The sequence below is a fragment of the Mandrillus leucophaeus genome, unplaced genomic scaffold (assembly GCF_000951045.1).
Source record: "Mandrillus leucophaeus isolate KB7577 unplaced genomic scaffold, Mleu.le_1.0 Scaffold486, whole genome shotgun sequence".
Taxonomy (NCBI): Eukaryota; Metazoa; Chordata; class Mammalia; order Primates; family Cercopithecidae; genus Mandrillus; species Mandrillus leucophaeus.
The window spans coordinates 1,708,859-1,714,929 of NW_012105209.1; the positions used below are offsets into that span (position 1 = coordinate 1,708,859).

General features: G+C 36.6%; 1 long non-coding RNA gene across 1 annotated transcript in view; it reads right to left on the reverse strand.

The window, feature by feature from the left end:
- Positions 1–261: 261 nt before the first annotated feature.
- LOC105550455 overlaps positions 262–6,071 on the reverse strand; it is a 57,418-nt gene continuing 51,608 nt past the window's right edge. Inside the window, exon 3 of the long non-coding RNA XR_001007722.1 lies at positions 262–1,485. This is a non-coding gene — a long non-coding RNA (uncharacterized LOC105550455). The remainder of the gene's footprint in view (positions 1,486–6,071) is intronic.

A 6,071-nucleotide genomic window follows, 5' to 3' on the forward strand; every position in this document is an offset into this window, starting at 1 on the left:
ATTATCCATGTATTCCCCAATACTTTACTTAGATAACCCTGTAGAACAAGAAGAAAATGTTTAATTCTGCTTTTCTTCCAAATACCATTAATGTTTATAGGGTCTTTATACCTACTCATACTTTTACAATCACATTGGCTCAGATACTTAATTTATTTTCCCACACAAGAGACTGAGGATAAGAAAAGAATTCTGCTGCAGTGAGTATTCAAAGTATAAAGGTCAGGTTTCCAGTTCAGGAGAGCTATTATATTCAAACAGTAATATGAAAAAATTCTTTAACTATTTATTTAACATGACAGGAAAACAATTCATGAAAAGAGTTCAATGAAACTGACAACTTCAATAAACAACCTGGGAAATCTGTATGTTTGAGAAACTTCTTTTCTCTGTTTTGTTTTTTAAATTATATGCAGAATGCTTCAGAAATAACAGGAATAACTTCTCTTTCACCACTCTTTGAGACTTTCTGAAGTCTATAAAAACATTTGATAAAAGGTTATCTTGCGTCTGTGGCAGTAATAGGACAAATACTGAACATCAAAAGTGAGAATGTGACAAATATTTTGACACAATCGTACAATCACAGTGACATATACAATAAAGTATTAGAAATAAAGAAAAATACTCTGACAGTATGCCAAGTGCAGACACTTTCATATCAAAAGAGACAACAAAATACAATTATAGTACAGGAAAAAATAAAAATAAAAAGGAGGGGAGAGAACAGATAGGTCTTGGAACCAAATGCTGAGATTTCAAACTGAATTTAACAGAAAACAGCACTGATAGGCCTTTGGCTGCTACGATGACAATGGCATAATTGACACACTCTCAGGAAAAGAAAATAATTGGTTTCATCAAGCGGAGGAGAAAAAGTGTCATCTAGCAAGCAGTGACAGAAGTCATGGCAGATGTCCAGCCATCAAGGAAGAGCAAGGGCCTGCTCTAGCTCTGTGAGGGAGCAACCCAGAGAACACCATCACCTAACACATTGTGAATCCTTTTCAAATCAGAAACTGAATATATTACTTTATTTTGGTTGGATGCATTTTGCTTGGAATTAAATATCATAGTATTCTTAATAGAAGTTTATTTCTAGAGAGCAAAAATAAGGTCTACATTTTGACTTGGCAGTTTTGTGGGAGCAAATTTATGGAGCAGTAACAAAATCATTTTTAGGAAAAAAAAAGGTAGTTTTTAGCAGTTGACATACTGGAGGCAATAATTATAGGCATTTGATTTATGAGTTTGAATGCATTTGATAATAGGAGACTACTTATACTTGAATCTGATGTAGTAAGTACAAATGTTACATTCTACTCCCTGCTATAAAAAATTGCCCATGTGCATGGTGGTGCACACCTGTAGTCCCTGTTACTCGGGAATTTAAAGCAGGAGAATCACTAGAACCTGGGAGGTGGAGGTTGCAGTGAACCGAGATTGTGCCACTGCACTCCAGCCTGGAGACAGAGGAGACTCCACCTTAAAAAATAAATAAAAAATTTAAAAAATGCCCATCTGTAATTTTTGTAGTCTATATAATCAAGAACGGTGGGAGCAACAAGGTTAACATTAAGCAAGAAGGGATAGCATCAGATAAATTTAATATAATTGTTCTGATAATTGTATAATTATATCAATATTTTAAAAATTATTGGTTATTAGAAAATCATTGAGAATGTTTTTTGTGCTGAAAAATGTGTGCCTTACACTCAGTCGCCTTCTTTAGTAAAATACCAAGTCTAGGTCTCCACTCTATTAGGGCTAAACTAGTTTGAACTGGAGAACTCTAAGATGGAGAAAATTACAAATACAGTGATCTAGCAAAGTGTTAATGGGATCTTAAAATAATGAAATTGAAAATATGTAAAGTCACTGGAAATCCATGAACAAAATACTTTCATTTACAAGATAATCATAATCACCATTAGAAAAGCAGCCAAAATCAATGAGTACTATTTCTCTTCACCTCTGTTTCATTTATATTCAAATCAATAAGTACACTGGCTCTCCCTCCTTCATAGTATGTGTATCTTGCCTTTCTGCCCATGAGTCATTGGAAAGCATCAATTCACCATCAGAAAGAATCCTACCTTCCTTGGAGCTAATCAGAGAAATTTGAAGTCGAGAAAAAGATAAAAACACTTCATTATTCTTCTCCTCATGTCGCCTTTCTTTTCTACCACTCCCTCCTGCAGGGTACCAGCTTCATCTCTCCATTGTCCCATATACTTCAACTGGCACACCCCATTCCAGCCTGGATATTCACGTTCCTTAAAGTGGATTACCCACATGACAAATAGCCTTTTCTCTTGCTATTATTAAGGAGCTTGCCTAAAATTCCTTCGATATCTCATTATGTCTTAAAGTACTTAGAGTAGGATTTGAAGAGAGAAATAGGCAGACAACTTCATATTTATCTTACTCTCACTTGGCAAGATAGTGTCATGATTAAGACTATGAACTCCAAAAGCAGCCTTCCTGAGTTTTGATCAGTGTTCAGCTTTTCATTATTTGTGTGAATATTTGTATTAATCTATTTTCTCACTGATATAAAGATACTTCCTGAGACTGGGTAATTCATAAAGAGAAGAGGTTTAATTGACTCACAGTGTGGCATGGCTGGGGAGGCCTCAGGAAACTTACAATTGTGGCAGAAGACGAAAGGGGAAGCAAGGCACATCTTACATGGTGGCAAGAAAGAAAGAGACTGCACAGGGGAAACTGCCACTTTTAAAACCATCAGATCTTGTAAGAACTCTCTCACTATCACAAGAACAGCAAGAGGGAAACTGTCCCCCAGGATCCAATCACCTCCCACCAGGTACCTCCCTCAACACATGAGGATTACCATTCAAGACGAGATTTGAGTGAGGACACAGAGCCAAACCAAATCAATGTTCTTTGTTTCTTTCTCATTATTTACCAGTTCTTGGCCTGAATTTCCTCATCTGTAAAATGGAGGTGATAATAGTGTCTACTTTAATTAGATTATTGACAAATGACATGCAAAATGCCCAATGCTAATCCTGACATTAAAGAATCTTTGATAAAAATTAGTTTAACTAGAGGTTACATATGACTTCTATTGTCTTGGAGTTTGAACTGAGTTTAAAAGGCTGAGAATATTATCATGGATGCTCAATATACCATACCCTAGAATATGGTACTAGACCTTCAAAGACTAAATAATGATGGAAGTGATACTGACAGTACCTGGGATATATAAGGGAAAGTAAAGGACTTTTCAGGAAGTTAAAGTGAACTGTAGCAAAAATTTCTTTAGAGAGAATACACACAGGGCTGTGGCTGGGAGAGGGATGTTTGCCTACACTAAGACTTATGAGGGAACCTGCAGATAAACATTCAGAGAGTTTGACACATGTTCCTGGGGTTTGGAGACATCTGGTTGTATACAGGTTGTACCTGACTTATGACTGAAGGCACATAAAAGGTAAGAGCTTGGATGAAGTTGGCATAGAAGAGCAAAGTGTCCATTAATTGATGGCAGAGCTAAGGTGCCAAATGTGAACCCCAGAGTAGGGATGGCAGTGATCTATTCTATACATTGCACCTATCCAATACAGCTGCCTGCCTAGGGTGAAGTGAGCTCAGCAGAGGAGACAGGAGGTGAATCTGAAGAGCCAGAATCTAAGGCAGAAGCCATGACAGTCAGAAAGAGGCAGCACCACCTGTGCCAGAAACATCAGGGAAAGATCCCTCGGGTTAGGACAGCTGCTCTAAAGGTGCTCCATGTAAGAAAAACCTAGCAAGTGTGCATCTACCATTCTAAAAGCTTTAGTGCCAAATTACAATTGTGCCTATTAATTATAAAGTACATTTTTACATTTTCAAATAAAAAAGATGGGCAGGTCGGTAAATATATCCTAGAAAATATCATGGCTCAGCTGTAACTCAGCTTACAGAGTCAAAATACTATAAACACTGAATCGATGTGACAAAAATTACAACGTAACTACACTGAGAGAATGGGAATGGAAAAATTCCTCGTATTGTAGCAGGAGCTGATGAATGAAGGGTGAAAAAGGAAAAAGACTGCATCACATTTTATAGTGGAAAATCAAAAATAATCTAATTGAAAAAAATCAAGATGTCAATATAAGCATGTTATTTAGAGATTTAAAAATAAAAGCCAAAACATTAGCCAAATGAAGTGAGAGTTCTAGCCTGGGTAGAGGAAGAGCCACAAGTTGTGGTGGCACAGGGTGATGGGGGGAGTTGATTGGTAGTCAGTGGTGAGAGCTAAGGGACTGAAGATTTTTATAATAAGCTTGAAAAATTGGTTGACACCTTATAGAGTATGTGTGTATAACTTTGGTAACAACAAAAACCATATAGGGGAAGAAGGAAGGGAGGAAGGAAGGAAAGAAAGGAGGAATGGAGAAAAAAGGCAGGAAATAAGGGAGGTAGGGAGGAAGGAAAGGAAGTTCAAGAATCTAGCTATGTGTGCTGCTTATTTGTAGCTCTTTAAAAAATGATCTAAATTTTTAAATGATAAAATATCCTGAGTTACCGTCAAAACCCAAAATCCACATGTTTAATTTTTTGTTTTCCTGATGCTATTAAGAATTACTTATCCCCAAAATAAAAGTATTTACTCAGCAAACACCATCCCTGAAAGTGAATGCTCATTGCTTGTTGCTTCTCTACCCATCTGGTACATGTCAATTCAGGTTAATAGGACTTGTGCAACTAAAATCTCCATCAGAAATTCCACTAGCAGGTGTTACCTGTGAAGAGCATGATTTCACCTCTAACATCAATACCTTGTGGCAGAGATTCCTTCTCCCAAATGTTTCAATCTCAGAGGCCACTAAACTGAAGAACAAATGGGCATTAACTAAGGAAGACACAGCAACTCTATCCAAGCTGAAGACAAACACTAACAAAGGTGAAAAATAAAATTGTTTGTGGGCTGCAAAAATTGCAAATAGATATTTTTAAATCTGGTGAATGAATGACAAATAATCTACTCTGATTATATAGCTACACATTCCACAGAAGAGCTAAGACTATGAAATACAGCAATTCCAATGAATGCTCTTCTCAAAGCAAGCAGTACATATACTCATTATCACTCCCAAAGTTTCTATTTTCTGTGACTTAACTTGTGAGCTGTACAGAAACAAGCCACAATCCTCAAGTTCACCTTTAGACTGGGGCTCAAATCCCATGTGTGCTGGTATAAAAATTAAGAGGGCAGCAGAGACAAAAGAGGAAACAGAGATAAATTTTTAAGAATTTTGCATTGTCTTGAGGATATTTAGATCAAGAAGGAGAAATCCACAGACTGTAACACCATTTGCTTGCAGCATAAATACCAATGTGGCTCAGTCACAGATACAGTATTCCATCTGCCAGCTGTGAGGAGGGAAAGGAAAGCAATTAGGCATATTATAAATCATGGCTTGAAGTGGCAGGTTCAAGCACCACATGATTCATGATATGTAAAGAAAAATTTAGATAATGTGTTTTTTCCTTAAAGTGAAAAATAAGTGAAAGAATTTAGGATTCTTTAAGTTTTCAATTGATTTATGGGATAGAATGGCTGGCCACTTGATTAAAGAATTATGTAACAAATTTATAGGACTGGAATTGCCTTTCCCATTAACACACATACACTATTAATAATTCTTTCACTGTCTCCTTTATATACCACCACCTGCATACTCCTCCTTGCCTGCCCTCCCATCACCCTCACAATGACAATGATGAGAAACTTTTGGATGAAACATCTAAAGAACAAGAATTTGAGAGAGAGAATGCTTTTTTCTTATGATTAAACACAATTGTTATTACTATGATCCACAAAGCCCTATATTTTCTAGTTTCTTCCTACCTACCCAGTCTCATCCCACACCATGTTCCTATTTATTCACAGTGATCCAACCATCTGGCTTTTTTTTTTTTTTTTTTTTTTTTAGCTCCTCAAAGATTCTAATTCCCAATTATTTTAGGACTGGCCCATGTGCTGTTCTTTGATGTAAAATGCTACTCCAGGTACTCATCTCTTTGACCTAGCCAACTTCCATTAACCTCTAGCCTTA